Source organism: Marmota marmota, unplaced genomic scaffold, assembly GCF_001458135.2.
Source record: "Marmota marmota marmota unplaced genomic scaffold, marMar, whole genome shotgun sequence".
NCBI lineage: Eukaryota > Metazoa > Chordata > Mammalia > Rodentia > Sciuridae > Marmota > Marmota marmota.
This window is the reverse complement of record NW_026000076.1, coordinates 4,525,530-4,537,881: the sequence shown is the minus strand read 5'-3', so window position 1 is coordinate 4,537,881 and position 12,352 is coordinate 4,525,530. Positions and strand designations below refer to the sequence as shown.

General features: G+C 40.2%; 1 long non-coding RNA gene across 1 annotated transcript; it reads right to left on the bottom strand.

Moving 5' to 3' along the window:
• Positions 1–358: 358 nt before the first annotated feature.
• Positions 359–12,346, bottom strand: LOC107155066. Its single transcript, XR_001505145.1, has 2 exons — positions 11,870–12,346; positions 359–527 (listed from the first exon to the last, which is right to left on the bottom strand). It is a non-coding gene; the product is annotated as an uncharacterized LOC107155066 (long non-coding RNA).
• Between the last annotated feature and the right edge of the window lie 6 nt (positions 12,347–12,352).

The window sequence follows — 12,352 nt, the reverse complement described above, 5'->3', positions numbered from 1 at the left end:
CATCAGATTGACAGAATTCCAGATTTATAGGCAAAGCTTCCTCTTCAAAAGATCCATATGTAAGAATTTTAAAATCAGAGCACACTTGACTTGGTGGTTAGCAGATTCCCCTGTCTTTACAAAACTGCACATTTATTCCAGATGGACAGGTTGCCCATTGATTCAGGGAGAAAAAAAAAATCACAGGTAACCAAATACAACAAAATTTTAGAAAATAAAATTCAATCTGCCTCTTAGAATCTTATGCTCATACCCATTAAAAATTGAGATTTATTATGATATATAAGAAAGAAAATATGTATTTTTTTAGTAATCAGTGTCAAATGCAAAGGTAGTCTTATATTTCAGACTAAACAAATGAGCCAGTTACAAGGTTTATTAAATTGTGCAGTAAAAGAACTGGCCTGAGAAGGTTAAAAAGACGCTGAAGTTTGACTTGGGGGCCCCAGCTTGCCTTTCATGTCCCTGCTTGGTCTTCAGAAGTGCTGGTGGCCTTGAGGTCTGGGTCTCTTCCTCTCTATCAAGGCCTGTGATAAGAAAAGAATCTGGTATTAGCCATTCCTATCTCATCACAAGTTTATTACTCAAGTGCCCTCTCTCAGGGTCATTTATATTTTAAGTTTTCCTCCAACATGGGTTAAAATGTTTCCTTGTGAATTTAAAAAAATTTAAGTAGCATTGACAGGCAGGGCGGGCATGGAGGAGTGAATGGTCCTCCTTGCCCTGGGGTTGAAGATTAAACACAGGAGAAACAACTAGGCAAGCATAGAAACCAAGTTTTATTTAAGAAAGGGAGACAGACTTCTCAGGAGAGAAGGGACCCAGAGCTGGGTATCCACAGGACTGGGTGTGTCTTGCCTTGTTATAGATCACAGGTTCCCTCTCCCTCACCACCTGCCTACTGCCTAAGGGCGGGAAAAGAGCAGCCCAGTGAGTCATCATTGGAAACTCCTTATGTTGGGAGGAGGGATTCCCTGGAGGTGTTAGCAACCCATTTCCTTTTCTTTGATAATTAGCCAATTAGCCCCCATCTCTCCCATTTACTACCTATCTCATTTACCATCTATGCTGACCACCTGTCCTTTGCCCTGTCTCAGAAGGAACTTTTTCAAGTGCCTTGGAAATCATTCCACTCACTCTAAGACCCTGCATATTTCATGGCAACAGCACTTTCCAAAGGAAAAAAAAAAATTTTACCAGTGTTAATAGTTGTTACACACACACACACACACACACACACACACACACACACACACAGAGGTATACTGTGGTCAGATCTCTAATGTATTAATGAACACCTCAAGACTAAGAGAGGGAAATAGAGAACAATATTTCCAAAACACATTAAGTGCAGGACATTTCTTTTCTTAAAGAGAGAGTGGGAGAGAATTTTTTAATATTTATTTTTTTAGTTCTCGGCGGACACAACATCTTTGTTTGTACGTGGTGCTGAGGTTCGAACCCGTGGTGCTGAGGTTCGAACCCGGGCCGCACGCATGCCAGGCGAGCGCGCTACCGCTTGAGCCACATCCCCAGCCCAGCAGGACATTTCTTTAAGGAGCATTTACAGCTCGGATGTTTCTCATGACACACAAGAAGGATCAGGTCTCCAGAACCATCAGGAATCATTCTAAAGGTATTCAAAAGCTTTGTGGTTAGACCTCTAGTTATTCACTTAAAGGCATAGAAAGAAGAAAATGGTTTCTCAAGAGTGCTGCGGACCCTGAAGAACTTCAGCAAGAGGTGTCTGAGAGATGGGTACAAATACTTGGTGCTGGAAAGTAGAAAATTTCTTGATGTCATTTATGGGCCTCTGCCCTCCACAAATGTAGGAGACGAGAGAAATGATTATGGTACAAACGCTGCCCCCGCTAATATGGAGCTAACTGGAACTGGTGGGACCAAAGAACCACAGCGAAGCAGACTGACCATTCTGCCCTAGCAGCTCCAGCATCTGATCTTCCACAAAATTTGAGAACTGTGCAATCAGACTGCTCCAAGCTTCTCCATTACATCCAGAAGTCGGCATTATCTTATTTGATTCAGTTGATGAAGGACCAACCTCGGTTTTGAAACCACCCATGAAAAAACAATGTTGAGTGGAAAAAATGTGAGCTGACTCTGCAAATACACCACTGTTTCTTTGTAACATGCCCTAAAAAGCAAACTAGATTATGTTATTTAAGGAGTAAAATGACAGGAGGTACGTACATTTAAGTGAGAGGATGGTGACTAATTTAGAACAGTGGTTACCTCTGAGGTGGAAGGTGTGGCAGAGGTTGTATCTGAGAAGCAACATCATGGTCTCATTCTAGCTCTTATATTAGGTGGGGGTTCAGGGTGTTCCCATCATCGGGACTTTTAAATGACATATATTACGCACAGAACATGCATGCATTACATACCACTTTTATTAAAATATTTCGTATACACAAAAGAGATATTAACATAAATAATATAATTCGGCATATATAATCTCTTGTAATTAAAAAAAAACAATAAAGCAAACCAAAGGTCCCTTAGGGCTAGATGAGAACTGTGTTCCAAGGAGCACATTCAGGAAGGGTACCTGGTGGCTGTGTGTCCCCAGTGCCTCACTTCCCCTGAGAGTTTTCCTCACTTGAATCTTGCTGCCCCACCCCAACTCAGCCCCCAAAGTCTCACTCCTGATTTGAGTTCCCTTGGGCCCAAGGGGAACACAAGCCTCTCTCCTGCCTTCTGAGCACAACCAGGGAATGCACTTTCCCAATGCCATTCTCCAAAGAAAGGGAGGGTGATTGGGAAAGATGGAGTCACAGGCAAGCACTCCATGTGTGGCAGGCCAGGCCCTCCTCGCCTTCCCACCATCTTCCCTGGGGTTCATCTTCAGCGACACTATGTCACTTGGGGCTCTCCAGGCAGCTCCAAGCATCTAGGCCTTGGTCTGTGCTGTTTCTCAGTCTCCTACTCATTCCCCACCACTCAGCTCGGGTGTCCTCTCTCAGGAAGGTTTCCAGAAACCACGGTGCTGGGCAAAGAACCCTCATCAGTATATCTTAAAATCAACCACTGAGCATGTCCTCCCTGAAGGGGACAGATGTTCCTTTTTGTTTGAGCCCTCAAGTTGATCCAAGCTCTAACACAAAGTAAGTGCTCAGTTAATCCTTTTTTAATGAAGATAAGCAAAAAATAACCAAGGTTCCAGAGACCAGATTTCTAATCCAAACATATCAAGAAGAAAAGAAGGATTTTATGAAACTCCAGCTTCTTCATCCTGAAATGACCACAGTCCAGCTCCAGCCAGCTGGGACCTGTCTGCACACAGACCCTGCTTGGATTCCTTCCCCCACCTCCTGCCTCTTCTCTAAGCCAAACAGCTCTTGATGCCACTGGATCTGCCTTATACACCTTGAGGTACTCCTGGACCAACCACAAAGGCCCAAGTTGCATCCTTCATCTCCCTTCTCACTTCTGGTCTGGTGGGTGGGTGGGGGTGGGATGAGTCTTTTTGGCTGACAGGAAAAGCAAGTTGATGAAGAACAGAACCACCAAGCCAGAATCAATGACCCTGCCCTCCTAGAACCTCTATTGGCTCTTTGAGGTGAGCCTTTTCTTATTCCTGGAAGATAAACTGCTTTATCAGATTAGGGTATCACGGGATTTTAACCAGGAGCAAAGCATGCTGGGAACTCAGCCACAGGAGCTGGTGTGGAGAGGAAGGAAGCTTGAGGAAAGAGGAATGACGGGTGCGAGGTCGTACAAATATGCTCATATCCACGTATTTCAAGGATGGGATATTTCTAAGGTTTTTAGGGTCTGGTATGTGTGGGGCAGCTGATTGTTCTTTGGCTGGAGCTTTAGTCTGCACCTGAGAGAACTGCCTGAGCCAAAGGAGTAATGGTCAGACACTGGAAAGCAAGATCAGCAACCTGAGTGGTGCTGATTCCATCCTTGTGTGGAGAGATCGGGAGAGGAGCGAGATTCCAGCATCTGTGAAGAGCAGCTGGAAGTGAAAGAAGGTGCCCAAGGGCTTTGGAAGAAGTGAGAATTAGCATGTTAGTAAAGATGAAAGGAATCATGAGAACCTTAGGGGTAGACATAAAGGACCCTGAGGGAGATGGTGAAGAGACACTGGGAGAGAGGAGAAAATGTCATGGCCCAGGGCCTGGATGGGGGTTGTAGTGGGAAATGGAGGTAGGGAAACTGAGAGGTTGGTGCCTTGTCTGGAGACACAGGAAGCTAATGCCTAGCCGGAGTGCCCTCTCAGTGAGGAATGCATGAAATCAGGCCCCAGTGGCGGATGGAATAAAAAAGGAAGGCAGGTTTGTTCAAGATGTCTGCAGACAGGAGCCTTATAGCATGTCCCTACCTCCTAAGAAGAGGCTGGGGAGGTGGTATGCCTTGCATTTTCTCTGTGTATCCACATACACAGAGAAAATGCAAGGCATACATAAATACATGTCCATGTATATATATATATAAAGTTTCAAACATGCAAAAGTACAGAAAATAGCTTAATGAATCCTCTTGTATATTCCCTCAGCTTCAGCAATTATCCATGATAATTCTCTACCCATTGCCCTTTAGCCTGGATTTTTTTTTTTTCTTTTTAAAGTAAATTCCAGGCCACATATCATTTTATAAGTTTTAGGTCTGAAAATCTTAAAGAGTCCCCCTCTTTTTTTTTCTTCCTGTTTGTCATTCTGGGGATCAAACCCAGGGCCTCAGTTTACAAGCAAGTGATCTACTACTGAGCTCTACCCCCAGCCAGGACTTTCCCTTTTAAAACTTAACCTTGATGTCATTAGACTCCCAGATTCCTTCACAGGAGTTAGTTAACATCATCAAACATCCAGTCATAGCTCACATTTCCCAGAGTGGCCTCTAAAAGTTATTTCTTTCTCCAGTTCATTTAGTCTGGATCTAAACAGTATCCCTATATCATAATGAGTTAAAATCTCTCTCCTTTTTTCTTTTAATCCCTACCACCACCACCCATTTTTTTCCTGTAATCTTACTGCTATTTTGTTTATTGAAACATGGGTCAAAATAAAGACTTTCCCATTCTAGATTTTGCTGGTAGTGTCTCTGTGGGGTGAGTTGGCTTGTTCCTCATTCTCTACATTTCTTGTAAGCTCGTAGTCAGATTCAGTTGGACTCTTCCGGCAGGGCAACTTCACAAGTATGGGTGTGCTCTTCACTGGGAGGAGGCTGACATCTGGTTGTCCTTCTTGTGATACTGGAAAACTGTGATATCCTGCTTCTATTATTCCTTCTGCACCTATAGGCCAGAATGTGTTTATAAGGAGAAACCTTCCTCATTAAGTATTTGATTATCTCAAAGTATTATTCATGTAGGAGGCAGGATATGTGTTTCTTTCCCTTTACTTTGAAATGATGAATTGGCCTCTAGAACTTTCTAGAGGTAGTCAATAAGAATTTATTTTCATTTAGTATTGAGAATTTATGAATATAAATGTAATGAATGTATTTCAAGGATGGGCTATTTTTACAAGATTTTTAGGGTCTGATGTAAGAATGGTTTCTCAATGCAGGGAAGCTGATTCAATTGGGCAGGTTTGTCATATAGCAGTTGAGGATTAGTGGCCACAGCAAGGAGTGGGTTTAGTGAGCCCGGAGGGGCAGAGTGGTAGGGGTAACCCAGCCTAGTGACTTATGGTCATCGTCCTGATAAGGAGTCATCTGAGTGGTCAGTCTATTGCTCCAACAAATAGGTTTTTAGGAAATTCCTAAAACAGTAAAGGTACTTGAAATGTCCTCCCAATTCACAAATGAAATAATGTGCTGGCTCTCCTCTCTCCACATACCTACCTACCTACCTACCCCCCACCCCAACCTTCTCTCTTTCTCTCTTTAAGTTTTGAAATGGGTTAATGCCGACCTCACAGCCTTTGCTCCTTTTCTAGGAATTAAGTATTCCTTAGAAGTCAAGTTCCTAGGCAGGCAGTATTGCCCAGTAGTAGAGCCCTTGCCCAGCATGCTGGAGGCCCAGGTTTGATCCCCGTTATCACATACACACACAAAACACATCAGGTTCCTTCAAAGCCTCTAGATCTGAGTTAAGATGGAGGGGAGGGGAGAGGAGATATTTAACTACCATTTCAATTTATTTCACATTTACTGGTCTATTAAATTCTCTATTTCTTCTTATATAAATTCTTGCACTTTATATTTTTAAGGAATTTGCCCACTTTATCTAGGTTAACATATATGAGGGCTCATAATATAAAAATCATTTTAGTATTTTTGGCTATTTCCGTCCTCAGGCTGAGACTCATTTTATTATTGAGACTTCTGTCTTTTTTCTAAATCAGTCTAGCCAAAATTTGGTCTTATTAATCTTTTCCATAAAACTAGCTTCTGTTTTATTCATTTTCTGTTTCACTGATTTCTGCCCACATCTTAATTATTTCTGTTCTTCTGGTTTTCTTGGTGGTATGCTCTGTTACTTTTTGAGTTGAACATTTAGCTCCTTTATTTTTAACCATTTTTGTGTCCTGATAGATATTTATAATTACAAATTTCCATATAACTGGCACTTAAGTTGTGTCACACAAGCTTCATCATGTAGAATTTTTGTTAACATTCAATTCTACATATTTTAAATTTCCTTTATAACTCATGTGCTGTCTTGTAAGATATTATTTTTGTTTTCAAACAGTTTTTTGAGGATTTTGTTTATTATTGCTATTCTGATGTATTGTTTATTGCACATGACAAATTATCACAAACATAGTGACTTTAAAAAACATCATTTCTATTGGCCAAGGTCTGCGAACAACCTATCTGGGTTCTCTTTCTTACATAATATAATGAAATCATGGGAATGGCCTTCGCCATAACCTTTGCCATATTCTTTGGTATATTAGTAAGGATTCTCTGTAGAAACAGAGTCAACAGGAAATATGTACATTTATAGAGACTTATTACAAGGAATTGGCTCATGGGATTATGGCAGGTCCAAAATCTGCAGAGCCTATGACCCAGGTCAAGGCCAAGGGCCAGAAGCTGCTATAGAACCAAGAGTCATTGTGCAAGTTTGAAAGTCATCAGGCAGGAAAATTCTCTTATCCTGGGGAAGGGTCAACTCAGCTTTTGTTCTACTCAGCTTTTCAAATGACTCTTTGAAGCCCACCCACATTAGAGAAGGCAATCCGCTTTACTTAGTTTATCAAGTTAAATGTTAATCTCATCCAGAAACACCTCATAGACACCCAGAATAATGTTTGGCCAAATATATGGGCAATCCATGACCCAATCAAGTTTACACAGAGCCCACTTACGCCCAAATAAGGGAATTATATAAAGGTATAAACACCAGCAGGTAGGGGTCATGGAGGCCTTAATCTGTCACCATACCTATTGTTATTTATTATTCCTAATTTTACTGCAGTGTGGAATTTATTGAGTTTTCCCTTAAGACCCAACATATGATTTATTTTATTTTTGTGTTTCATATGTACCTGAAAAGTATTTTCTATTTGATGGAAATTTGTATGTGTTATGAATGTCTAATAGCTAAAGTTTATTGATTATACCATCTTTATCTTCTGTATCTGTTTTGTGTGTGTTGGGGAGGAGAGGGAGTGTCTACTTGTCTGCTTGATCTTTTGGATTCTGAGAGGAACCATTTCAAAATCTCCAGCTGATTTTGATTTATCTGTTTCTGCTGCTTGGTATCTATTGAGGCTGTATTGTTAGGCACATGTATATTTATTACACTCATTATAATCTTTTTGTCTTAACTTCTATTTTGTGAAGTTTTAAGAGTACTACATGAGCTTTCTGTGTTTTGTGTTTGCCTGCTATATTGTTTTGATCCTTTTAGTTTTAACCTTACTGACTTAAATAAGTCTCTTTTAGAAAATGTATTGTTGAATCTCGTTTTCATGCAATATTATTTTGTTCTCTTTGTGTGTGTGTGTGTGTGTGTGTGCGTGTGCGCACGTGTGTGCGTGTGTGGTGCTGGGCATTAAACCTAGGGGTACTCTACCACTGAGCTACAGCCCCAATACTTTTAGTTTTTAACTTAACTTTGAGACCGAGTCACTAAGTTGCCCAGACTGGCCTCATACTTTCAGTCCTTCAACCTCATCATTCTGAATAGCTGGGATTACAGGTGTGCATCACCATGCCCACTGAAACTTTCTTAATGGTTGAGTTTGAGTCACTGACCCATATTGTAATTACTGCTCTATTAGGGAGGCAGCATGGCATAGTGGTCCAAGTATACAGAAATCAACAAATGTAATTCATCACATCAATAGACTTAAAGATAAGAAGCATATGATCATCTCAATAGACGCAGAAAAAGCATTTGACAAAATACAGCACCCCTTTATGTTCAAAATATTAGAAAAACTAGGGATAACAGGAACATATCTCAACATCGTAAAGGCTATCTACGCTAAGCCTCAGGCCAATATCATTCTAAACGGAGAAAAATTAAATCTGGAACAAGACAGGGATGCCCTCTTTCACCACTTCTTATTCAACATAGTTCTTGAAACATTGGCCATAGCAATTAGATGAAAGAAATCAAAGGGATACATATAGGAAAATAAGAACTTAAATTAGCTCTATTTGCTGACGATATGATTTTATACCTAGAAGACACAAAAAACTCACCAGAAAACTTCTAGAACCAGTAAATGAATTCAGCAAAGTATCAGGATATAAAATCAACACACGTAAATCAAANTATATATATATATATATATATATATAACTTTGAATAAAGCTCCTAGCCTTTCTTCTAAGACAACAGTAAATTTATCCTGAATAGTGTATCGCTCTCTTGCTATAGCTATAGTTTCATCCCAAGTTTGTTTTTCTTCTTGTCTGATTACTTCCTCCAAGAATATCCTCCAACTGGGTCTTCACATGAATATTTTTATTATATCCTTACATTTCATAGTAGAAGATTATATGTATAATAGAAAATAATGCATTCAAAATTATCATTATTATGCATAAATATATTTTATATGTAAGATATATATGGGGGCTGGGGATGTGGCTCAAGCAGCAGTGCCATGTGCGGGGCACTGGGTTCGATCCTCAGCACCACATAAAAATAAAATAAAGATGTTGTGTCCACAGAAAATTAAAAAAATAAATATTTAAAAAATTCTCTCTCTCTCTTAAAAAAAAGATATGTGTGTGTGTGTGTGTGTGTATAGATAGATAGATAGATAGATAGAGTGTGCCCTTTCCATATGATACTGATTTCTTTCTTTCAACTTCGGAATTTGTCTCCAGTATATCTTCAATTATTTTCTCCTCTTCACTTTCTTATCACTCCTTTTCTGTTCTATATCTATCCTGGATACATTGGAAAATTTTTAAATGAGCTACCTTATTCAAACTCTGAAGAGTTGTTGAAACTGTTCTTCCAATTACTAATTCATCTTCAGTTGCATCTATTCTACTATTCCACATTATTAATAAATAGAAGCAAAAAACAATCATTCTAATCATTATATTCTTCATGCCTAATATCTGTTTGGTTTAGTTTCCTGGTATTTTTTCCTGCCTCATATTGCTATTATCATATGTCATCTCCTTAAAGATATTTATTGTGTATTTACAACTCTGGGTCCATTTGTTCAGTTTCTGATAGATTAATGTTATTCATCTGTGACATTTTAATAGTGGTAATCCTTGTCTACTTGTTTGTCCCTGTGAATTTGTGTCCCCCTGGATGTTCAGCTATCTCTGTCTGATAAATATGCATCCAGGAACACCCATTGAGTTTGGAGGTAGAGGTGGCAATGAGCACAGAAAAAAGTTTCTGGATCTGCGGTTGGATTTCTTTTCTTTTCTTTTAACTTAGGTTTATTTATCTATTTTAACTCTGCTCCTTAATTTAAAAAAAAGCTTGTATTAGAATATTCCAAATAACTGAGGGTGTGCTAAATTTTGTAAATTCAGTCTCATACCTAGTGATCCTCAGCTTGTATTAATAAGGAAAGTAAAACACAAATGAAATCATTGTTCTTGTATTATGCAGAAATATATACATTTTTCTTCACCTTCCCATGCAAATAACTTGAATAAACATTATGATAGATACACAGACAAGGAATTATATATTTCACCAAATCATTTTTGCATTTATTACTATAATCACTGACAATTTAGGGAATATCAGTTTAAATATTTGCAAATACTCAGATGTTTAGTATCTCTATGCTTTTTAATTTTTTTTTCCATTCAGTTTGGCATTGTATAGATATTGTACAAGTCACATTTATATATTAATATTAATCAATATAACCCTTTTTCCTTACCATAGCAATACTGAATACATTTTCAGTTTATAATGTTTAATTAAATAGTTATACCAGTTAGAAGACATGAATGGTATAATATACTTTGTATACAACCAGAAATATGAAAAAAATGTGCTCTATATGTGTAATATGAATTGTAATGCATTCTGCTGTCATATGTAACAAATTAGAATAAAAAATAAAATTAAAAAAAATAATAATACAAATAGCCGAAGAAAGCAAAATGACCTGAGGACTGCAGTCAGTACCTTTATATGCAAAGTAATTAGTTGATTTAGGAATGGGAAGAACTCAAGGCTCAATGAGTATTTAATTATGAGAAAAACAAGGGTCATATTGGTAAAAAGACCTGGCCTTGGAAAGCTATTGAAACCACCATTTATCTAAATTATAACTTTATTCAAGTATGCAGAAAATAAATTTTAGCATTTTATATGCCTCACCTCTGTTCCATTTCTGGCTGAATACCAGAGCTATAGACAAATGAGCAAACTAGGTTTGAATGATCTACTAAGAAACTTTTGGTCTCTGTAGATTTGACATTGGTTGAACCCATTTATGACAAACCAAGACAAATATCTCTGATACAAATATATTTCATTGTGAAAAGCATACATCTTAAGAACTACAATTTACCTTTCAAGAATATATATTTACAACCCAGTAAAAATGGACACAAATTAAATAAATATATTACTACAAGAATGTTTTAATAATAGCTATCTTTAAATCTAATCTAGCTCAACTGGCAAGTTTTGAAAGAAGCACAATATAGTAAGTCTCATATAATGAAAATGAAATTTGGACTGTGATTTTATTTTAAGGAAAAAACTTCATTTCCAAGAAATGCAGTTAGGTTTCTGATGCAGCTTAGTGGCAGGCCACATGCTTAAAGTGTGGCAGGCCCTAGGTTCAATCCCCAGTACTCGCTCGCATTCTCTCTCTCTCTCTCTCTCTCTCTCTCTCACACACACACACACACACACACACACACACACACACACAGAAAGTAAACAATAATCTAGCAGCCCTGAGGGCTTGGAGGAAGGATACAAGTGTTGAGTGGAGAAAGGGGGACAGGGAGAGGCGATCATCTACAGTTGTTTTTATTAATAGTCACCCCAGCAGCGCTTCTCTGCTGATCTGACTGACCCGGAAAACTCCCCTGCCCGCCCTTGCTTCAGGGGTTGCTGACATTTCAACTGTACAGTCAGGCAATGATCAGCCCGACGCAATGCAGGGAGAGGTGAGGCCGGAATCTAAAATACTTGGTCCCAGCCGCCTCCCACACACTCAAGAAGTAAGGCAGTCTCCAGGCTCTGCAGGTTTGGTTCTCACTGTAGTACCCGGAACCCGGATTCTCTAGGGTGGACAGTGGGGAGACAGCCTGCAGCCTCGGGATATACCATCCTATAGAAACAGAAACTGCAGGGGAGACACCGAAGTGTTGCTGGAGGAGCCACCTGGAGAGCCTGCCTCTTGGAGTGCTGGGTTCAGTTCTTGCCTCTCTACAACTTCCTAGCTGCGTCTCCTCAAGTTACAACACCGCTGTTCTGTGCCTCCGTTTTCCTCACCTGTAGATTGGGGGTATCAGTAGCTTCCGCCTCGTGGTTATTGAAGAATGCCTGTAAAGCGGGCACGGCAGAATACGGCCCACAGTAATTGCTGCTCACCTGTCATACACCGCTCTCACTTCCCCACCCCGCAGGACAATGAGGTGAGACTTCACTTCCTGCTCACTGCGGTGGCAGAACACCTACATCAGGCCGCAGGAGGGCCCGCCCTGGGTCGTGGCGCGGCCGGCTCTGCCCGGGTCGTGGCGCTTGCAGAGGTTAGGCGACATCCTGGGAGCCACTGCCGCGCAGGTGGTTGATCCGGCCGGCAGCGAGGTGTCCGGGACCTCTTCTCCAAACAGGGCAGGACGCCGGCCAACAGCGGAAAGAGCTAAGCAGAAAATCAAGGCAGAGAAAGGGCGGACCTCAACCCAAGATCGCGGGGGAAGGCGCCCAGGGCCCAGCGCAGGGCACGCGGAGGCGGCCGCTGTGCAGCACTGCGCC